Source organism: Rana temporaria, chromosome 5, assembly GCF_905171775.1.
Source record: "Rana temporaria chromosome 5, aRanTem1.1, whole genome shotgun sequence".
Lineage (NCBI taxonomy): Eukaryota > Metazoa > Chordata > Amphibia > Anura > Ranidae > Rana > Rana temporaria.
Genome location: NC_053493.1, coordinates 233799438 through 233824459, shown reverse-complemented (window position 1 = coordinate 233824459; position 25022 = coordinate 233799438). Strand labels below are relative to the sequence as shown.

Sequence of the window (25022 nt, the reverse complement as noted above, 5' to 3'; positions counted from 1 at the left end):
TCTGTGGCAATAATGATTTCCCGGCCAATCTGGAGATCTTCTTCCTCCTCCCCCTCATCCTCCTCCCCCTCATCCTCCTCCCCCTCAGCCTCCTCATGAGGGGAGGTTTGGCCACTCCCCTCCCCTGGGGACTCCTCAGCAGCCTCCTGTCTTTGGGGTGGTGCAGCAGCCTGGCCTGATGGCCCAGCAATCTCCTGGTCATCTGTGGAAGACACCAAACAATCACAGGTTTGAGGATCCACACACTTGCCACATGTTCCCTTCCCCCACCCACACATGCTAATCACCAAAAAAACAAAAAAAAAACCTTACCTGGCCTCACAGGAACATCAGACTGATAACCAGGCAGGCCCACCACCTGCTCTGGCTCGAAACACCGGGCCACTGCCCATTCCTCCTCAGTCAGCCGGATGGGGCATGGTCCCCCTCCTCCAGTGCCCCTCCTATGCGCAGTGAGCTTGGCCACCTTATTGCGGACCACGCTCCTCAGATCATTGATCTTTTTCTTAATGCCAGCGGGGGTCCTCGTCTCCCCTCCCCCCGCCGCATTTATGTGATCTGTGATTTTGGCATATATCCTCTTCCTTTGGGCCGGGGAGGTGTTCCGGCTATCAGGCCCATGTAGATATCTTCCATATTGTATGACATACCTGGCTAGGATTTGCTTTTCAACATGTGAAAAATTCAGCTTCCTGCGTTTGGGGGCCATCACAGACACCACCCAGCAACAAGAAGCCAAACAGGACAAACACACAAAAATACACACACAAGCAGACAGCTACTACAAAGTCAAATACAAACACACAAAAACCAAACACAAAATCCAAGCAGAACAAAAAAAAATTACCAAAAACAATCAAACAAAAATTACACTTATCACAAACAAACAACAACTACTATCTACTACTCCTCCAACACTTCTCTATCAAACACAACTTACCAACAAACACTGACAAACTAAGAGCAGAAGCAAATTGCTCATGGAAGGGAACACAGGGAAATACTTTTGCAAATGAAGTGTGTTTGACTGGAGCTAGTTAAGCACAGTGCGATCCTCAAACTAAGTACACTTGGCCTTTTACCTATCTCACTGATTGCGCCAAGCAAAGTTCTGCACATGCGCAGTGAGCAGCAGATTCGTGCGCGCATGCGCAGTACGGCCGGACCTTCATTTGCATGGGGTCACGGCTCATTACAATGAAGCACGCCCACTTCCTTCCCACTTGCCATAACCCCGCCTTACGCCTCTGTATTTACGTTACGGCAGGCGCACTTTTGGGCGCAAATGCGCTGTGGATACGGCAATTACGACACCAACTTAGGGCGCCGTAACTTAAATGACATAAGTTAGTAAAAACTTATTTTGCGCCGCTGGCTGTGGATTTGGCCCTTAGTACTTTGTAACAAAAACATCCTACAAGCATCCTTGTGACAGTTCACAGTATTAAAATTGCATTAGAAAAATGTGCATGGAGAATTTGGGAAATGAAATATATAGGGCCACTTCATTAAGAGACTCCACAGCCCTCTGATGGGGACAATAAAAGTTTGAAGGGGGGGGGGGGGGGACACAAAAAACAAAAAGTCCTGTTTTAAAAAATGGCAAGGTGGGTTTGTCCCTAGGATAGCATGCTGGACAGGTTAATATTGGGTAAGGGACAAATATGCAGGTAGGTCAAGAAAAAAACATGTAAAAGCTGATATCAACATGCATAGGGAGAAAAGGTAACGTTAGTTAAACACACAGCATATCTGGGAAAATAAAAATAAAGTTAGTTGGCCACATTATTACAGCCAGGAAACTTACCTTAATATACTCCTCATGCATAACTTTGATGATGGCAGCACACGTGTCCGGTATGATGACCCCAAGCGCCTGCGGAGAGATGCCTGTCGAGAACTTGAGGTCCTGCAGGCTCCTCCCAGTCGCCAGGTACCGCAACGTGGCAATAAGCCTCTGCTCGGCCGTGATGGCTTGGCGCATCACAGTGTCCTGCCTCGTGATATAGGGGGACAGAAGTTCCAGCAGACTGTTGAATACGGGGTCCGTCATGCGGAGAAAATTCCTAAAGTCATTAGGATTATTCTCCTGGAGTTCCCTAAGCAGAGGCATATGTGAGAACTGGTCACGCTGGCGCAACCAATTCTTGGTCCAGAAACGCCTCCGCCCCCTGTTTCTGGCCAAAGTACTGGACAAATGAACATATCCAGCAGCCATCCCATAAACAGCACCAACTCGCGAAAATTGACGCTGCTGCTCCATCATGGCTTCAAACCGGCCGGCTGGTCAGTCAAGAACACACTGAAACAGAAAGCACTCGCAAATCCAGCACTACCTGCGACAAACGCGTGACAAACAGATACGAGCGCACAGGATGCAACTGCTAAAGCAGAAACAACCTGCTAGCCTATAGCCGAATGACAACTACGTTACCGCAAGCACACGCACTGAACCCGTGAATACACGCTGTCAAAGCCTGGAGACCGAGAAGCGCGAATCAGCTCTAACCAAACCTTCACTAACACGAGCAAACCCGTAACTAGCAAAAGAGGAACAGAGGGCGGCGCCATTAAGTTTGGTCTTCCCCTTTATAGTGACGTCGTACGTAGTTTACGTGCACGCGTTCCGGTACGACGGTAATTTGGTCCGCTGGTGTGTACACGCCAGCGGAACCAAACACAAATCAGCCTTGTACGCCGGAAACTGTCGGGCAGACAGTTTCCAGCGCACAGATCCGGTCGTGAGTACAAGGCCTAAAATGTACAGTTGTATCACACAATTGGCATGCTGACTGCAGGAATGTCCACTATAGCTGTTGCCCTTGAATTGAATGCTAATTTCTCTACCATAAGCCGTCTCCAAAGGCGTTTCAGAGAATTCGGAAGTACATCCAACCGACCTCACAACCACAGACCACGTGTAACCACACCAGGCCAGGACCTCCACATTCAGCATTTTCACCTCAAAGATCGTTTGAGACTTGCCACCCAGGCACATTTACAGCAACTTAACACATTTATAATCAGGACTATTTCTAACTATTCTAGGTTTACTTCTACGTCTTGTGTTTAAAACTGAATTTTTTAAAGTAAAAGCTCCACTTTAGGATATTATTATGCTTAGATGCTTCAATGTAATATTTACTCTCCTCACACAATTGGATTATATATATATAGATATACTGGGGCAGATCCACAAAGAAATTAGATACGCAGGCGTAATTTCAAAATTCCCACGTCGTATCTTTGTTTTGAATCCTCAAAACAAGATACGACGGCATCTCGGCTTGATCCGACAGGCGTACGTCTTCGCACGCCTTCGGATCTTAGATGCAATTTTTCGGCGGTCGCTAGGTGGTGTTTCCTTTGAAATCCATGTTGAGTATGCAAATTAGCTATTTACGGCGATCCACGAACGTACGTCGACCTGGCGCATTTTTTCCATCGTTTGCGTTCGGCTTTTTCCAGCGTATAGTTAAAACTGCTGTTCTGAGGCGTACTCAATGTTAAGTATGGCCGTCCTTCCCGCGTACAATTTTGAATTTTTTGCGTTGTTTGCGTAAGTCGTTCGCGAACAGGAATTTGCGTAGAATGACGTCACCTTCGTAAGCATTGGCTGGTTCCGGTTTAATTTCGAACATGCGCACTGGGATACCCTCAGGGACGGCGCATGCGCAGTTTAAAAAAAACGTTGTTTACATCGGGTCACAATGTATTAACATAAAACACGCCCCAATCACTTCCATTTGAATTCCGCACCCTTACGCCGCAACAGATACACTACGCCGCTGTAACTTATGGCGCGACTTCGTTGAGGATTCAAACCAAACAAAAGTAAGTTACAGCGGGGTAGCGTATCTTAGATACGCTGCACCTGGCGCAGATGTATGTGGATCTGGCCCACTGTATTTATTGGCGTATAACACTCACTTTTTTACCCTGAAAATAGAGGGTAAACTGTGCCTGTGTGTTATACGCAGGGGGCTGTGGCAGGTTTTTTTCCTGATACTGCCCTCTTAAGGTTAGGGTGCGCGTTATATGCCTGTGCGTGTTATATGCCGATAAATACGGTATATATATCGATATATATCTATATATATATATATAGAGATATATAGAGATATATATATATATATATATATATATATACACATCTATATATATATATATATATATATATATATATATATATATATATATATATAGAGATATATAGAGATATATCTATATATATTCTATTATAAAACCACATTTACAGCAACATAACACAAAATGCAAAATGTCATTTAAAATCAGGAATATTTCTAAAACTATTCTAGGTTTACTTCTAAATCTTGAGTTTAGAACGTAATTTTATTGAATTTTAAGGTGATGTATATACTGCCTGTTGGTAGGTTGAAGGACAAGTCATTTAAATACTTTAATGTACTGTAGCAGTATCCCACTAGGCATACTTTGAAGTACCACATTATTAAGATCAAATGGAAATTACTAAGTAATGAAATTGAGAGTATATAAAATGTCCATATGGTTCAAGCAGGATATAACACTGAAACAGAAATTTAGGCAATACGATTACCTCCTGCCTGTGTACATATGAATACATAGCATGGTGGATCATGAATGACATGTGGACCGCATGAGTTAACTTTACTGCAAAGCTTTTAACTTCCATTTAGCCATACTAAATTGCACCAATGAATATATAGATATATAAAAAAATTATACAGCGCGAGTGCAATAAAAATAGCTTAATGGGGTACCATGTATTTATGCACATACACTTATAAACTAGCTAAATTGAATTGTTTTCATTTTACTTTTAAAAGGTTTATGGATTGAGTTAACACAAATGCATTGCGTACCATTTTTCTTTTAGTCATTGTTCAGATGCTGAATGAAGACATTTTATTTTTGGTATCTAAGATTTGCAGGCATTAAATAGATATGCTGTAAATATGACAGAATATGTGATAATATCTTCTGGTCTAAGAAACCAAACACACTAGGAATTGCACCAAGTTTTATTTATATTGTCATGTGTTACTTCTAGCTGGCGTCTATTATTCACTTAAATAAAAAAGTTTAAGGGGCGTATTGCAGTTTCAAAACTTACACCATAGTTTCAATACAAACACCATAGGGGGACTTATACTAGTGGGGAGAGAAACTCAGTAAAAATCTATCCTTTTCCTACATTATACAAAAATAAATAAAGTTGTGGCTGGAGAGGAGTTTAATGGTCTGACAATATTTCAATGGTGCCAGCTGTGGCTTAAACACTGGCTGCAATATTTATATGGCATTTCAGTTTTTACAGGTTTGCAGTCATTGACTAGCATTCAATACACTTATAAGATATAGCTTATCCATTGTTAGCGTTGCAATATAATCATACATTCATTGTAGCAACCCATATAATATAGATTTAAGTTTGAATGCATCCTAATAAATTAAAATCCTAGTTCTAATGGTTAGAATGAACAAGCTTATTTGAATTCTTAGTAATGACAAATCCAATAAATACAAAGCCTACCCCTATTCCTACTATATATATAGTCCACTCATAAGACACATATTCTCCCTTTCGCTCTAGTCTTCTGTGTATAACAACCTAATTCATTGAGAAAGAAAGGAACGTTTTATTAAATTCAGATTTGTTCACATATTTCACTTGGTAGAAGAAATATGTGAAAAATTGGGAGAACTTACTTTGCTAAACCACTATAAAGTGAGGCTGCTAACATTAAAACAAAGTCCAACAAGAATATACAAAGTGTAGCGCTAAAATTACAAAAACCAAAGTGACATGGTTTGAAAACAATGTGTGGAAATATAATATGTGAGCACAACACTGACATTTACAGTAAAAATAAAAATAAAATAGTGAAAAACCAATGAGGGACCCCAATGGGTGAACCTCACTGGTAAATGTCCTTCAGAAAGATGGTCACGATGGTGTCACAAAACAAGATATTCTTCCACCAAAAAGTAGGATTAAATACTCTTACCGGACCAGGTAGACACACTTGCCGAATGGCAGTGGGTCAATCAAGCTCGTATAGGCCACAGGCCTGAAGATCCAATATTGTACCAACGAGGATGGAACAGGAATCCAAAACAAGGTACATCTGGGAGCGGAGAGTCTGTTTACCCACGTTATTGGACCAATGTGACTGTAATCCTGGCTGTAACCCAATGGAAGATCCATCTAGGAGCTGGTATTAATCCAAAGGGTACTCTCAGCATTGCCAAGATACAAAGTATATGAAAGAAAAGGGAAAAAGGTCCCATATGGTGCAGGTAAAAAAAAAATTTATTCATAAAAAGTACATACATCGATAACAGATCAGTACAAAAATTGTGATCATGAATTAAAAAGTTGTAAAAGCAATATGGGAAGCAAATTATGCCATCCCTACCTGTTTCGTCTAACTAGACTTCAACTGGAGCATATCGCTGCTCCCCAACATTGCTCCTATTTATAACATGTCATAATGATCCAACTTGTGTCAATGTGATGTGTGACTCCACCCCCATTATTCCAAATGGAAGTGGTAATCTCCAGCGTGTGTTCCAAGCCTCACCCTGAAATCACATATGTGCAATCTCGTCCACATAAATGAAATATGAGCATTGCATTTAACTGCACCGGAAGTGGATGCCAATGGCGGGAACAATTATGCCTCCCTCTAGAGTTCCTGGGTCATTGCATCCACCACCGGACTACAGATAAAGCAAAGGGGTGGGCTGATGGAGTAAGTACGTCACGCCACACCAATGTGGCCATAACGTCACACACGCAACCACCACCTAGCATACCCATACATAATCTAAGAATGAGTTACATGATATCCTCATGTGACTCTCTAACCTAGTCACATGGATGTCTAGGTTGTCATTGCATGGTGATGTCACACGTTATTATGCTTTCCGGGATGTGTGTCTGAGATACGAGCGTTCAAGAATAGCGAAATGATCCAAAACTGAACAAACACATGAATCATCACATGGCCAGACGGACCAACCACATTTAGTCCCCATCATGACGCCACAACGTGTAGGTGTCAGAAATGAGACTGCGCTCCATTAAGCCACCTAGAGGCGGTTCAAGCCTCCACTGTGGAAATACGTAAATCGTGACCACGGAAATAGCAATGAATATTTTAAACATAAAAAAGGACTTGAAATAGAACTACGATCTCTATAAACAATATAATATAATTACTTTACGCGAATACCATATAGAGGAAATCTATGTGATATTGACATACATGATCCCAAATAAATAATTAGCAAAATCTGTATAATATAACATGAATAGATTCAAATACAGAATAGTAAGAATAGATGGCATATCACAAATATACAAAAAACACCCTTGACTATCATGTAAGCTACTAGATTAAGCTTGATTAATGAAACAGTTGATATCCTAATCGAAGTTCATGCCAAAAGGCGAGTATGTCTTAAGTTCGTGTATCCAGTACGTCTCAATACAGGATACTCCGCTTAGACACGATTCACCACTCCAGTGTGGAATAAACTTGCCTATAATTTGAAATTGGGTGCCATTAGGATTCTTATCGTGGTATTTCAAGTAATGACGGGGCACACTATGATTGATACAACCTTTCCTGATACTGGCCAGATGTTCATTGACCCTCACTAAAAAGATCCTAATGGTACGTCCCACATATTGTTTCCCACAAGGACAGGTGAGAGGGTACAATATATATCTAGTAGCACACATAGTGAAATGTTTTCTCTTGTATGTAAAAGTTGATAAGAAGGTGTCTGTTTTGCGTTTACCACATATATTATGGAGGCAAACATTGCACTTGCGACAGGGGTCCTTAACATTGTTGGAATAAAGTTACAGTTTTAGGTAGATCAATCACATTGGGGACAATCTGTCCTTGTATTGATCAAGCGCCCCTAAATATGACACCTAAGAAATATGTAGCTTGAAGGTTGTTGATAAACTAAAGTTATGTTGGAAAAAAACTAAACTATGTTGGAAAAAAAACTCACCAGATGTATCAAACCTCACTCATGCTATGGGGTTGCTTTACTAAAGGTAAATAGGTTGTTCACTTCTGCAAGGCAAGTTGCACTGTGCAAGGGGATTTTTCCTAGAGCTTAGTAAATTAGGTGAAATTTCACTTTGCAAAGAATTCCCAATCGCATGCAAGGTAAAAAAAAAACAGCATTTTTGCTTGCATGTGATTGGATTTGCCTTTAATAAACCAACCCCTATGATCACGCAATGTCAAACTGCAGTCATGCAAAAATAAGGCATAATATTTGTTTTAAAATATGATATCTATGTATTTTTAAATCCTGCTTGAACTGCCTCAAAATTGTCCTGCTTTGTAAACCAAGACATGTTCACTTCACATACAATTTGGTTCCTCTGCTTCTAGTATTCCACTGAATTAGAAAGAGGAAAGTAATAAACAGAGTGAACCATCAATTTCCTGTTTTGGCCACTGTTTGTAAAAAAATATCAGTTACTGACAACATGAATTGGAAAATATCCTGGTTAGAGGTTATGTCCCTTGCTGTACATCCTGTGTTACTAAAATCATTGATTGGCATGCTAACACATTTACTTACTGCAGTTGAATAACAGCTGCCATTGCTTTGTCAATCATCTGGATACACATCCCTTCACTAGCTAGCATTTTAACTTTTATTGTTAAGAAGAACCTGTCAAGACAGAAATATAGGGGTTGCCACTGTTGACTTGTTTTGAAAGAACAGGCTCTGGGGCAGTCATCATTATTTCTTTACAACTTGCTGAGTCTCTGACCTGGAAACAGCATGTATATAATATATTTGGTGTTGGAGCTCTTGGCATAATAGGTAACTTACACAAAAATACACACATACACACCAATGTTTTGTTATGATGAAGATGATCAGCTATAGAATTTATGTGTGTCTTTATGCATATAGCTAGTCATGCACTGTGCAAATTTATTCTGTTCCTGATGAGCAGGCCAATATTTGCCTAATGGGTGGCCCTGTCAGCCCCTCCCTGCCCGGCATTCTTCAGAATCAGAATTCAATAGCCTGGCATAGGAGATTATTTGGTCGACACTGTTAGTGTTGATAGGGAAAACAGTTCAAAATCCATCAAATTTAAAGCGTAACTCCAACCAAAAGAGGAAGCTCTGCTTGTTTGCTTCCTCCCCCCTCCGCTGCCACATTTGGCACCTTTCGAGGGTCGAGTGGGAGCAGGTACCTGTTTTTGGCACCCCTCCTCCTTCTACCGCTGCCAGGCCATTCAGAAAGTGCAGTAAAGCCGCAAGGAAAAAAAAAACTTGCCACTGAGCACCAATGTGACTAGGAATTAACAGCACTATCAATAATCAATAGGGGAGGGGAGGCGGGGGCACTGTCCACCAATTTATGTGTAGAGGGTGATCTATTTACCACTGCAAATGTCCCCCAATATGGTAAAAGGGGAATTAATAATCCCTTCCATTGATCATCAATATGGGGTCCTATCAGCACTGTGACTAAACACCAATGAAGGAGGGTTTATATAGTAATGCTATGTGGGGGCTATTATTGCAGGTACTGGCACAAATGCTGGGGGATATTATCAATGTTATGGGCAACAGTGCAGTCACTGACACATATTCAGGGGGTTATTATTGTTCCCATTGACACCAGCACTGGGTTTTATTATTATTTTGGTCATGAACACCAACGCTGGTATTTATTATTACAGTCACTGGCACCAATGTTGTATGTTATTATTGCAATAACTGACACATGCTAGGGGGGTATTGTTGCAGTCACTGAAACCAATGTAGGGGGTTATTTCTGTATCCACTAACACCAATTCTGGGGTTACTATTGTGGCCAGTAGGGATGAGCCGAACACCCCCCCGTTCGGTTCGCACCAGAACCTTTGAATGGATCGAACGTTCGTGCGAACATTTAGAACCCCATTGGCGTCAATAGGACTCGAACGTTGGAATTCGAAAGTGCTAATTTTAAAGCCTAATATGCAAGTTATTGTCGGAAAACGGGTTTGGGGACCCGGGTCTTGCCCCAGGGAACATGTATCAATGTAATAAAAAGTTTTAAAAACGGGCTTTTTTTCTGGAGCAGCGATTTTAATGATGCTTAAAGTGAAAAAAAAATGAAAAATTCCTTTAAATATCGTACCTGCTGGGTGTCTATAGTATGCCTGTGAAGTGGCATGTGTTTAGAACTGTCCCTGCACAAAATGAGATTACTATAAGAAAAAAGTAATTTAAGACTTCTTGCGGCTTTAAAGTAATGTTTGGTCCCTGCAATATGGATGAAAATCACTGAGAAAAATAGCATGGGTTTCCCCGCCCCCCTCCCGCCAGGTCATTACAAGCCCATTTGGCCCTATATACTTTTAACAGCAGTATACAGGCGGTGCAAACAAGACAGGGGCCCGGATTCAGAAAGGAGATACGACGGCGTATCTCCGGATACGCCGTCGTATCTCTGAGTGTGCGGGGTTGTAACTATGCGACTGAGTCATAGGATCAGTTACGCATAGATTTCCCTAAGATCCGACCGGCGTAAGTGTCTTACACCATCGTATCTTAGGCTGCATATTTACGCTGGCCGCTAGGTGGCGCTTCCATATATTTACTCAATGAATATGCTAATTAGGTAGCCCCGCAGCCCATACCCGGAAGCGGCGGAGAAGATGCATCTTGTAAATGGTAAGTACAGGTCATATTTTAAAACAACTAGCCGATTCCCCTAGAAAAAACGAGCATTCATCTAAGGGGAAAATGTGTTCTCTATGGGTAAACCTCCGCTTTAAGTAGAATCTGTTTGTAATTTTCAACTGGTAGTTCTTTAAAGTGTAGCTTCAGCCATAAAATCTTTTTTTAAGCTTTTCTGAAAACATAGAGAAGGGTTATCACCCCTGTAACATTTGTTTTGCTGTCTGTGTTCATCTATTCAGAAAATAGCACCTCACTTACTGTCCCAATGACAAATGATTTTTTTTTTTTTTGTGAAACAAGGATTGATGATAAAGCATTAGTGGACAGGAGACACCCTTTACAGAAGAGAATTTCCCTTCCTAGGGTTAGATTTCCTCTCACTTCCTGTTGTCTCCTTCCGTTTGCAAGTAGGAGTCGTTTGTATGTTGGATGTTTGAAAGTAGGGGCCTGCCGTATATGCTCTGCATAAATTTGGGCCCTAGGTGTTGGTGTTGCCACAACACTGTAAGCCCTCACAGTTAGTCTTGGCGGGCGCTGGAACGCCCTGCTGTGAAATATTAGATCAAGAATTGTAATTACAAGAAAAATTGGGCCTTAGGCACTTGTGCTGGTGCCACAACACTGCAACCCCTCACTGATACTCTAGTTGGAGCGCAGCAATGAGCCTGCTGCAAAGTATTGCATCAAAAATTGTAATTACATGCCCCTGTTAAACAGGGGCAGACAAATTGGGCCTTAGGCACTGGTGCTGGTGTCACAACACTGCCACCCCTCACAGATACTCTAGTTTGAGTGCAGCAATGAGCCCGCTCCAAAGTATTGCATCAAAAATTGTAATTACACGCCCCTGTTAAACAGGGGCAGAAAAATTTGGCCTTAGACACTGGTGCCACAACACTGCAACCCCTCACAGATACTCTAGTTGGAGTGCAGGAATGAGCCCACTGCAAAGAATTGCATCAAAAATTGTAAATACACTCCCCTGTTAAACAGGGGCAGAAAAATTGGGCGTTAGCCACTGGTGGCGGTGCCCAGAACCAACAATGTTCTTACAAGCTATCAGCAAGATCATTGAGGAGGAAAAGGATATTTACTCAGCATAACAGGATAGTCACTCAGCATCAGCATAGGCAGTCTTGAAGGGATCTGACATTTAAATAAAAAGTATTCAGTTACATCAGCATCAGGTGCTTGGTAGTTGGTGGTGATCCAAGCCTGGTTCATTTTTATGAAGGTCAGTCGATCGACAGAGTCAGTGGAGAGGCGCACCCTGTTACAAAGCCTCCAGCAGCACTGAATGTGCGTTCTGAAAGAATGCTGGATGCAGGACAAGCCAGTAGCTCAATTGCCTACTGTGCAAGCTCTGGCCAGTGATCTATCCTCAAGACCCAGTGAGCCAGAGGATTTTCGGTGGGAAAGGTGTCCAAGTCTGATCTTGCCCCTAAGTATTTTTGCACCATGTAAAACAGACGCTGGCGATGGTTGCTGGAACCGGTCATACCTTGGGGCTGCGGACTAAAAAATTGTCTGAACGCATCGGTCAGACGGCCACCTTCTCCACCGCTCCTTCTGCGACTGACCGAAGCCTCAGCAACATGTTGTACAGGACCAGGATTTTGTAACCCTCCAGTCTCTGGGAACGCGTTGCACAGACCTTTCTGCAAGGCCTCCCGAAGATGTTTCATCTTCTGCTCCCTCTGTGCTGGCAAGATAAGGTCCTCAGTATTCTTCCGCAGGCTTTGCAGGATTAGGGAGGCCATGCAGCGTAGGATTGCTGAGGCCTTCGGTGCGGAGTCCTCTGGGTCACTGAGGACGACATGATCCGCAGCCACCTCATCCCAGCCACGTACAAGTCCATGGGTTCCTTGGGACTGTAATTGATCCCTTGAAGACTGCTGCTGATGCTGAGTGCTAGGCTCCACCTCCATGCTGACACAATCCTCATCCTCGTCCTCTTCCTGTGTGATAGGCGGGCAAGCAGAAACACTGTCTGGATAAAGGGGGCCTTGAGAGGTAAGGAAGTTCTCCTCTTCCTCCCTCTGTTCTGCCTCAAGGGCCCTGTCCATTATTCCACACAGCGTGTGCTCCAACATGTGAATAAGAGGGACAGTCTCACTGATGCATGCACTGTCACTGCTCACCATCCTCGTGGCCTCCTCAAATGGTGACAGGACAATGCATGCATCCCTGATCAAGGCCCACTGGCGTGGGGAAAAAAACAAGCTCCCCTGACCCAGTTCTGCTGCCATATTGGCACAGATACTCATTGATGGCCTTCTGCTGCGTGTGCAGCCGCTGCAGCATGGCCAACATAGAGTTCCACATGGTGGGCATGTCACAGATTAGGCGGTTCTTGGGCAGGTTGTATTGCCTTTGGAGGTCTGCCAGCCGAGCACTGGCATTATATGACCATCGGAAATGCACACAGACTTTCCTGGCCTGCTTCAGGACATCCTATAAGCCTGGGTACCTGCCTAAGAACTGCTGCACCACCAAATTAAGAACATGAGCAAAACAGGGCACATGGGTTAGTTGTCACTGTCGCAGGGCGGAGAGGAGGTTGGTGCCATTGTCGCAAACCACCATTCCTGGCTTAAGCTGGCGTGGCGTCAACCACCTCTGAGCCTGCCCCTGCAGAGCTGAGAGAACCTCTGCCCCAGTGTGGTTCCTGTCCCCCAAGCACACCAGCTCAAGCACCGCATGGCATCTCTTTGCCTGCGTACCTGCGTAGCCCCTTGAATGCCTACGGAGCACCACTGGTTCCGAGGACACATCAGCACAGGAAGAGGCCACATAGGAAAACGAAGAAGAGGGGGTGGAGGAGAGAAGTGTGTCACAATCAGTAGTAGCATTTTGGAGGCGTGGTGGCGGAACAAACTCCAACACTACTGTACCTTGTTCTGCGTCCTTCCCAGCTGCCAGCAGAGTCACCCAATGCGTCGTGAAAGATAGGTAACATCCCTGTCCATGCCTGCTGGACCATGAGCCAGCGGTAATATGCACCTTATCACTGACTTCCCTGTCCAGCGAGGCATGGACATTGCCTTCCACATGCCAGTAGAGAGCCGGAATCGCCTTCCGTGAGAAAAAGTGGCATTTGTGAACTTGCCACTGAGGTACCGCACATGGATGGCTGGGAGAGAACTTCTTTTGGCGCTGCAGCAGCTGGGGCAGGGAAATTTGCCTGGTACAATCTGCCATCGGTGTACCGATAGTAGATTGCCTGCATGTACTAGGCTGTGACACACCTAATTCTACACCTTCAGTCCTATCAGTGCAGGCTTCAGAGAGGACTGAGGGAATAGTGGGGTTGGAGATCCCAGCTGATGAGGAGCAAGGGGATGTCCGCTTTGTTCTTTGGTGTGGGTCTTTGAGGTACGCTTGTCAACGAACTGCATGGCAGGTCGACATATGTCTGGTCAAGCATGTGGTGTCCAAGCGGGTGATGTTTTGGCCACGCGAGATACGCTTGAGACATATGTTGCAAATAGCAGCAGTGCAATCTGATGCACTCGTCTCAAAAAAGGCCCACACCAAAGAACTTTTGGAATAACGCTGAGACACAGCAGCACCCTGCAAATGCGTAGCTCTGTGTTGTGATGCAGTTGGTGTGCTGCCCTTAAGCTGGCCCCTGGAGGGCATCCTGCTTCATTGGATATGTGCCTGTGCCTCCTCCTCCTCTCTCCTTTCAGGCACCCATGTAGAGTCAGTGACCTCATCATCCCCTCCCTCCTCATCACTGTAGAAAACCTGGCAGTATGCTGAAGTTGGGGGAACATGACTGCCAGATTGCTGTCCTTCTTGGGCACCCCCTCTCTCTGGGCTCACGTTACTGCCTTCCTCTAGCTGTGTACCATCATCGGAGCCTTCAAAACGCTGCGTATTCTCATGCAGCATGTACCCAACACTGTGTTCAAACAGTTCGGGGGACTCCTCAGGAGGACATGGTGGGGCTAGGGAAGGAGTGACCGATGCCATTGAGCAGAGGGAAGAGGACTCCTTGGCAGCTGCTTTGCCAGACAATGTACCCTGAGCCTGGGTGAGAGAGGATGAGGAGGATGAGGACGGCTTGCTCATCCACTCTACCAAGTCTTCGGCATGTTGCGGCTCAACGCGGCCAGCTGCCGAAAACAAGGACGAGATGTCCAATGGCCACGTGCTGATGAGGATGCACCGTGTCGACGACCAGCACTGTTGCCTCTAGACGCAGAGCCTGCTTGCCCTCGTGACTCTCTGCCCCTCCTTGTTGTCCTTCCAGACATACTAATGGCCTGCAGAGGACAAAGGTAGTACACACACCTCGTAGCTTTAGGTGCAAACTGCAGAGGACACAGGCAGTACACACTAAGTAGCTTTAGGTGCAAACTACAGAGGACACGGGCAGTACACACCAAGTAGCTTTAGGTGCAAACTACAGAGGACATGTGCAGTACACACCAAGTAGCTTTAGGTGCAAACTACAGAGGACACGTGCAGTACACACCAAGTAGCTTTAGGTGCAAACTACAGAGGACACAGGCAGTACACACAGTAGCTTTATGTGCAAACTACAGAGGACACGTGCAGCACACACACAGTAGCTTTAGGTGCAAACTACTGAAGACACGTGCAGCACACACCAAGTAGCTTTAGGTGAAAACTACAGAGGACACGTGCAGTACACAACAAATAGCTTTAGGTGCAAACTACAGAGGACACATGCAGTACACACCAAGTAGCTTTAGGTGCAAACTACAGAGGACACAGGCAATACACCACGTGAGAATACTGCAGCTAGCACAATCAACTGCCTGCCAGTAAATTGGGAATAGCTGATCTAGCTAAACTATACAGTGTATAAATATATGTACAACACCTGGGATGCATATATATCCTCTACACACTGTAACTTTAACTGACTAGCCTGCCTGCTCTATCTACCTATAAAAAATGACACTGTCTCTCTCTCTCTCTCTGTCTGTCTTTAACCACTGCCGCAACACACTACACAAGGACGACCTGCAGGCGGTCTTTTATAGCGTGGGGCGTGTACTAAACCCCCTGAGCCATAATTGGCCAAAGCCACCCTGGCTTTGGCCAATTATGGCTCTCCGTTATTGCTCTCCGTTTTTTGCGCACTGTGATTGACCAAGCATGTGGGTCATAGTGCATGCTTGGCCAATCATCAGCCAGCAATGCACTGCGATACCGCAGTCAATTATGGGCCGTGGCGCGCCACTCGAATTTGGCGACGAACAGTCGAACATACGATGTTCGAGTCGAACATGGGTTCGACTCGAACACGAAGCTCATCCCTAGTGGCCAGTGATACCAATACTGGAAATTACTATAACTGCCACCGGCACAATAAGTTTTATTTTATTCCTACTTTTTTTCATCGTAGATTGTGGTATAAAATGCAACATAATTGACATTTGCTGGCAATGAGGGTTTTTTTAGCCCACAAATAGACTGCCTAACTGGATACAATGCACTGTAATGCATTAAAAAACAGTGTGGCCCTCTGGAATTGTGTGGGGCCACACATGAGGCCCTCTATACTATATGTACTCAGCAAGCCATTTAAAGATTATGTATGGCTAAATAATTTGTGGCCATTTGCTGAATAATAAAAAAAAACAGCTTTAACCACTTGTCAACCAGCTGCCGTCCTTATACTGCGGCAGGTTGGCACGGCTGCACGAATCACCATAGGTGTACGTCAGCAGCTTTAAGAGCGACAGGAGATACATGCTGATGCACATGGCGAGTGGTCACGATGTTCGCCGGCCACCTGTGATCGCTCCACAGAGAGCTAGAATGGGATCTGTGTAGGTAAACAAACAGATCCCCGTTCCCACACGAAGCTCATCCCTAGTGGCCAGTGATACCAATAATGGAAATTACTATAACTGCCACCGGCACAATAAGTTTTATTTTATTCCTACTTTTTTTCATCGTAGATTGTGGTATAAAATGCAACATAATTGACATTTGCTGGCAATGAGGGGTTTTTCAGCCCACAAATAGACTGCCTAACTGGATACAATTCACTGTAATGCATAAAAAAACAGTGTGGCCCTCTGGAATTGTGTGGGGCCACACATGAGGCCCTCTATACTATATGTACTCAGCAAGCCATTTAAAGATTATGTATGGCTAAATAATTTTTGGCCATTTGCTGAATAATAATAATAAATAAAAAAAACAGCTTTAACCACTTGTCAACCAGCCGCCGTCCTTATACTGCGGCAGGTTGGCACGGCTGCACGAATCACCATAGGTGTATAAAATGCAACATAATTGACATTTGCTGGCAATGAGGGTTTTTTTAGCCCACAAATAGACTGCCTAACTGGATACAATGCACTGTAATGCATAAAAAAAACAGTGTGGCCCTCTGGAATTGTGTGGGGCCACACATGAGGCCCTCTATACTATATGTACTCAGCAAGCCATTTAAAGATTATGTATGGCTAAATAATTTGTGGCCATTTGCTGAATAATAAAAAAAAACAGCTTTAACCACTTGTCAACCAGCTGCTGTCCTTATACTGCGGCAGGTTGGCACGGCTGCACGAATCACCATAGGTGTACGTCAGCAGCTTTAAGAGCGACAGGAGATACATGCTGATGCACATGGCGAGTGGTCGCGATGTCCGCCGGCCACCTGTGATCGCTCCACAGAGAGCTAGAACGGGATCTGTGTAGGTAAACAAACAGATCCCCATTCTGACAGGGGAGCAGAGAGAGATCTGTTGTTCCTAGTGATCAGGAACAGTGATCTTTCTCCTCCTCCAGTCAGTCCCCACAGTTAGAAACACCTCCCTAGGGAACACATTTAACCCCTTGATCGCCCCCTAGTGTTAACCCCTTCCCTGCCAGTGACATTTATTTAATCAGTGGCTATTTTTAGCTCTAAATGCTGTATAAATGTCACTGGTCCCAAAAAAGTGTCAAAAGTGTCCGATCTGCCGCAGTCCTGCTAAAAATCACTGATCGCCGCCATTACTAGTAAGAAATAAATAATTAATACAAATTTCATAAATCTATCCCCTATTTTGTGGACGCTATATCTTTTGCGCAAACCAATCAAAACATGCTTATTGTGATTTATTTATTTTAAAAAAAAATGTAGAAGAATACATATTGGCCTAAACTGATGAACAAATATTTTTTGGGGGATATTTAGTATAGCAAAAAGTAAAAAAAAAGTTTTTTTTAAATTGTCACTCTTTTTTTGTTTATAGCGCAAAAAATAAAAACCGCAGAGGTGATCAAATACCACCATAAGCAAGCTCTATTTGTGGGAAAAAAAAGCATGTCAATTTTGTTTGGGTACAAAGTCACACAATTGTCAGGTAAAGCGATACACTGCCATATCTCAAAAAACAGCCTGGTCATCAAGGGGCAAATCCTTCCAGTCCTTAAGTGGCTAATGATATGTGCCCCCATTTTTTTTTTTTACATACAGTATCTTTTTTTTACTCAGTCAGCAGTCTCCTGACAGCACAAAACATACAGTGTAGTACACTTATCACATGCTCAGCACCTGCTCCATTCATAAAAAATAGGGCAGTTACTAATTAAAATTTACGTTTCAAATCGATAACTCGACTAATTTCGATTAATTATAATGCACATACATTTTTCCGATCACTGCCATATATAGTCCCCACTGTAATATTCACAGACATCTCCCCCACTGTAATATCCACAAACATCTCCCCCACTATAATATCTACAAACATCTCCCACCACTGTAATATCCAGAGACATCTCCCCCACTGTAATATCCACAGACATCTCCCCCACTGTAATATCCACAGACATCTCCCCCACTGTAATATCCACATAAATCTCCCCCACTGTAATATCCACAATCACCCCCACTGTAATATCCACAGACATCTCCCCCACTGTAATATCCAGAGACATCTCCCCCACTGTAATATCCAGATACATCTCCCCCACTGTAATATCCACAGACATCTCCCCCACTGTAATATCCACAGACATCTCCCCCACTGTAATATCCAAAATTACCCCCACTGTAATATCCACAGACATCTCCCCCACTGTAATATCCACAGACATCTCCCCCACTGTAATATCCACAGACATCTCCCCCACTGTAATATCCACAGAAATCTCCCCCACCGTAATATCCACAATCACCCCCACTGTAATATCCACAGACATCTCCCCCACTGTTATATCCACAGACATCTCCCCCACTGTAATATCCACAATCTCCCCCACTGTAATATCCACAATCTCCCCCACTGTAATATCCACAATCACCCCCACTGTAATATCCACAGACATCTCCCTCACTGTTATATCCACAGACATCTCCCCACTGTAATCCACAGACATCTCCCCATTGTAATATGGTCCACATCTCCCCCACTGTATAGGAAGATTAGTGCTTGCTTAGTCTTACCAGAGAAGCCGGCCAAACACGAGCAGTTGAGGCCGGGTGATGATGTCAGCGCGCCACTATAGGCTCACCTAGGCCGCCGGCGGGTGGAGCAAGATGGCCACTGCTCCGGGAGCTAGGCGGAAGCCGCGGCCTTTCCTATGGCCGAGGCAGCAGCGGAGCTCCGCGGATCACTTGGTGTGCCGATACACATATGGTGACGTGTTCGGATCACTGATCATTTACGATCTGTTGCATCACTAAAAAAAATTACGATTAATCGAGGAATTAATCGTTAATTTCCGCAGCCCTAATAAAAATCATTGCATTATTTTCAATGAATACAAGGCACTCTGTGATTGAAAAAGGAGTGGCGGTACGTCATAATCCTCCCTTCTCATATCATATAGTGCCTTCCATTTTTTTTTTTAAATAAGCTGTTTAGCGAGAGACCCATAGTATTCAGAGTATTGCAGATGGTACTACAAGGCACAGCACCGGACATTTGGTGGCAACGAGCAATTGCTGCCTGAATAACAGTGAGATATGTAACAGACAGTACAGCAGCTAGAGACGGGGCACATTTCATTACGGCTAACTTATTTTTATTGTGCAAATGGCCAAGAATCATTTTTGGCCATACTTCAGCTTTTGGTCCATGGTGGTGTAATCAGCCACAACAACAACAACACCGCATAGCTAAGAGATTATTGCCTATGTCTGGCTGCAATTCATCAGCTCAGCTTAAAGTGTCCCTGGAAATCATTTTATTTATATACCATATCTGTGTAGCGTTGATATATTGTAGTGCTTTGAAGAGCACATAGAAGAATTGACATCAGCCCCTGCCCCCAGAAAAGCTTAGGTCCCTACCACACTGATATAAGAACACACTCTTTCCAGCCAGTTTGGGCAGAAGCCAATTAACCTACAAGTAGGCTTTTTGGATTTTCAAACGCTGGCAATTCTAAACATACGGGCATAAAGAGAACTGTAGGGTTTTGGGGTTAAGCATAAAACGTATTAAAATACATGCATACAAATGTATTTTGAGAGAAAACAGCAATTTATTCCCATCTCTTATCTGTAAAACTGTCACTTGCAGATGCTAAAGCTTTCTCAAAATGCAGTCAAAGTGTACATAAAACAAAAAAAAAAAAAAATAATAATTAGACTTGCTTAATATAAAATATTATCATATAATCTCTTAAATGTAATGAGCAATGGATATGCACTGCTATTAATTTCAGCATTTTCTTGACAGTCCACATACAAAACACTACTGATGACAGAGTCCCCTATCAGAATAAACAATTAAGCGCATAATTATTCCAGTCAGATCCCATACAATGAAATCTTTATTCCGTGTTTACAGCAAGCTTTGGCAGAGATTGCCTGACAGTTTTTTTTTTTTTTGTCAAACTGAGTCTAGCTGGACCCTTTGGCTTCCCTGAGAATCAGCTGCCTGCATTTTTTTTTTTTAAGCAGCGCTGTATTTCCCTGCCAATAATTTGCTTCGACTCTCTCTCTGTGGAGTAAAATGTTTAATGGTTAAAAAGTCCTATTCTCTTCCATTCTATTACTGCGTAGAGCAAGTCTGATAACTGCTCTTGACAACTGGATTCAATTTCTCTTCTACTAGCAGACAATTTTTCCCCTTTTTATTCGCCCTGCTTGGTACCAATCTTTCAACATAATCAGAGATCTATTGCTTTTTTTTTATCAATCTCTCGGGAACAGGGTGACCTGGATATTGCCACTCGGGGCTCTGCGGGAATATATTTTAGATGAAAAGTTAACAAGTACAAGTCAATAACTTACAGGTAATGGGACGGAGTCATGGGGAGTACAGTAAAGGTCGACATGCCCCTCTACATAATATAAAGCAGATAAACCAATGCTCATAGGGAAGTTGAAGAAACTTTTTTTCTGGATGTTATTGAAAAGTTGGCTGCTTTATGTAATAGCATTTAGCTGTCCAAGCAATAACAGTATTGCAGCTTACCTGTCCTTAGATGTGGTGGCTGCATTTGTTTTTTCACTCTTTTTTTTATTTATTTCAAGCCTAGTTATCATGCCGTTAACGCACTTCCTGTCCTATGGTGACAACCATACTGAACAGCCTTGTTGCCTTAGACCCCTTTTACACTGGGGCGTTTTTCAGGCGCTTTAGCGTTAAAAAAAGTGACTGTAAAGCACCTGAAAGAAGCTGCATCTGCATCCCCAATGTAAAAGCCAGAGTGCTTTCACAATAAAGCGCCTGAAAAATCCCCCAGCGTGAAAGGGTTCTTAGCATTAAAAAAAGCGCCTGTAAAACGCCTGAAAGAAGCTGCATCTGCAATCCCAATGTGAAAGCCCGAGTGCTTTCACACTAAAGCGCCTGAAAAATGCCCCAGCGTGTAAGGGTTCTTAGCATTAAAAAAAGCGCCTGTAAAACGCCTGAAAGAAGCTGCATCTGCAATCCCAATGTGAAAGCCCGAGTGCTTTCACACTAAAGCGCCTGAAAAATGCCCCAGCATGAAAGGGTTCTTAGCATTAAAAAAAGCGCCTGTTAAACGCCTGAAAGAAGCCTCATCTGCAGTCCCAATGTGAAAGCCCAGGTGCTTTCACACTGAGGCGCTGCGCTGGCAGGGCGTCCAAAAAAGTCCCGCAAGCAGCTTCTTTGCAGCGCTTTAGGAGCGTTGAATACACCGCTCCTAAAGCGCCCCTTCCCATTGAGGCTCCTTTTTTAACGCCAAAGCGCCTGAAAAACTCCCCAGTGTGAAAGGAGTCTTAGCGGAGCTTTACCAGCGTTTTTCAGGCGCTGGCAGTGTGAAAGAGCTCTGAAAGTACTCAGGCTTTTACAATGGGATTGCAGATGGGGCTTCTATCAGGCGCTTTACATGCGCTTTTTTTTATGTAAAACACATGAAAAACACCTTAAAAAACGCCCCAGGAGCTGCGGTGGCTCAACGCGATTGGCACTGCGCTGACAAGCCATTCACCTCTGCAGCTAGGGGTTCGGATCCCGGTCTCGGCTACATGTGAATTGAGTTTGGTGGTCTCAGCCCGGCTCCCGGTGGGTGTGCTATGCGAGGTTAGCCTGCGCTTAGTACGCCTACCCCCCTCCCACAAAAACCACCACACTTACACGCACTCGAAATTGGGTTAACATGCACCCACTTTGACCATGCGGTCTCTAAAAAGAGAGGCAAAGGACTATTGGGGCTGGTTGAGCGGGCTAGATCCTCTCACTCCCTTATAGGGAGTCCCTCTGCCCCTTTGGGCTTCAAAGCGGAGCAGGTAGGGCGGGCTATGTGGGAGGACCCCCTCACACACCCGCCATTGCCACCCGGGGCATGGAGAAAGGTGGCAGATTGCCTCTGGGGGAGGCCTGCCTACTCCCAACTCCTGCAGTCCAGCTCCTCTCTCGAGTACACGCACAAAATACACTTAAAAAAAAAACGCCCCAGTGTGAAAGGGGTCTTAGGGCAGAGAGTGTGTCCACACTACATAACACTGTGTTAGGACTACATAACGTCTGCCTCCATAATATGATGATGCGTTCTGTAGTGCACAGAAATAATGGAGTGATGCTAATTTATAACACTTTTTTTATATGTATTTCAACCTGGTAATCTTGCCAATTACACACTTTTGGTCCCATGGTGACAACCATACTGGGCAGTCTTGTCACCTTAGGGCAGGGAGTGTGTCCGCACTACATAACACTATGGGGGTTATTTGCGAAAGGCAAATCCACTTTGCACTACAAGTGCACTTGAAATTGCACTGAAGGTGCACTTGGAAGTGCAGTCGCTGTAGATCTGAGGGGGACATGCAAAGAGAATAAAAAAAAGCATGTAGGTTTGCATATGATTGGATGATGAAATCAGCAGAGCTTCCCCTCATTTCAGATCTACCCCTCAGCTTTACAGTGACTGCACTTCCAAGTGCACTTTCAGCGCAATTTCAAGTGCACTTTGCACTTGTAGTTTGCACTTGAAGTGCAAAGTGGATTTCGTAAATAACCCCCACTGTGTTAGGACTACATAACGTCTGCCTCCATAATAAGGGGGATGTGTTCTGTTCACAGAAATAATGGAGTGATGCTAATTTATAACACTTTTATATTCATTTCAACCTGGTAATGTTGCCAATGACACACTTCTTGACCCTAGGGTGACAACCATAATGAGCAGCGCTGGCAACCCAGGGTGTGTGTTAGCCCAAAATAACACTGTGTTAATGCTAAAAAAAACACCTCCCCCACTTCTCCTTAACAGGAGGAAGGTTTTTGTAGTCCACAGAGGTAGCAGGAAGCAAGGTTAACTGAAAACACTTTTTTTTTTTTTTCCAACCTGGTGATCATACCATTAAAACACTTCTCGTCCTAGAGTCACAACCATACTGAGCAGCATTGTTATCCTAGAACAGGGGGTGTGTTAGTACTACGTAACACTGTGTTAGGACTACATAACACCTGCCTTCATAAGAGGGGGATGTTCTGTAGTGCAGAGAGATAGCAGAGAGTGATGATAACTGATAACACTTTTTTATATTTATTTCAACCTGGTAATCTTGCCAATGACACATTTCTTGTCCTGGGGTGACAACCATAATGAGCAGCGCTGTCACCATAGGGCAGCATTGGCACCCTAGAGAGTATGTTAGCTCAACATAACACTGTGTTAAGGCTAATTAACACCTCCCTCTCTTTTTCATAACAGGGGAGATGTTTTGTAGCCAACAGCATAGCAGGGAGCAATGTTAACTGATAACACATTTAAAAAAATAAAAATAAAATTCAACTTGGTGATGGTGTCATTAACACACGTCTTGTCCTAGCGTGACAACTGTACTGAGCAGCAGCATTACCCTAGCACAGGGAGTGAGTTAGCACTACATAACACTGTGTTAGGACTATATAGCACCGGTGTCCATAACAGGGGGAGGTGTTCTGTAGTGCACAGAGATAACAGAGAGTGATGCTAACTGATAACACTTTTTGGAAATGTATTTGAACCTGATGATTGTGCCATCGACACACTTTTTGTCCTAGAGGGACAACTGTACTGAGCAGCATCACCATCATAGCAGAGGGAGTGAGTTAGCACTACATAACACTGTTAGAACTACATACCATCTGCCTCCATAAAAGGGGATGTGTTCTGTAGTGCACCGAGATAACAGAGAGTGATGCTAACTGATATACATATAAATATATATTTATCATTTGAACCCAGTGATTGTGCCATCAACACACTTCTACTCCTAGGGTGACAGTCGTACTGAGCAGCATCATCATCCTAGCACTACATAACACTGTGTTAGGACTACATACCATCTGCCTCCATAAAAGGGGATGTGTTCTGTAGTGCACCGAGATAACAGAGAGTGATGCTAACTGATATATATATATATATATATATATATATATATATATATATATATATATATATCTATCATTTGAACCCAGATTGTGCCATCAACACACTTCTACCCCTAGGGTGACAGTCGTACTGAGCAGCATCACCATCATAGCAGAGGGAGTGAGTTAGCACTACATAACACTGTGTTAGCACTACATACCATCTGCCTCCATAAAAGGGGATGTGTTCTGTAGTGCACCGAGATAACAGAGAGTGATGCTAACTGATATACACACACACACATATATATATATATATATATATATATATATATATATATATAGATATATATATATATATATATATATATATATATATATATATATATATATATATATATATATATTTATCATTTGAACCCAGTGATTGTGCCATCAGCACACTTCTACCCCTAGGGTGACAGTCGTACTGAGCAGCATCATCATCCTAGCACTACATAACATTGTGTTAGGACTACATACAACCTCCCCCTCTTCTCTA

General features: G+C 43.6%; 1 protein-coding gene across 1 annotated transcript in view; it reads right to left on the bottom strand.

Annotated features, from left to right (window-relative positions):
- CDH20 (cadherin 20) overlaps positions 1-25022 on the bottom strand; it is a 496072-nt gene that overhangs the window by 470171 nt on the left and 879 nt on the right. The window lies entirely within an intron of this gene.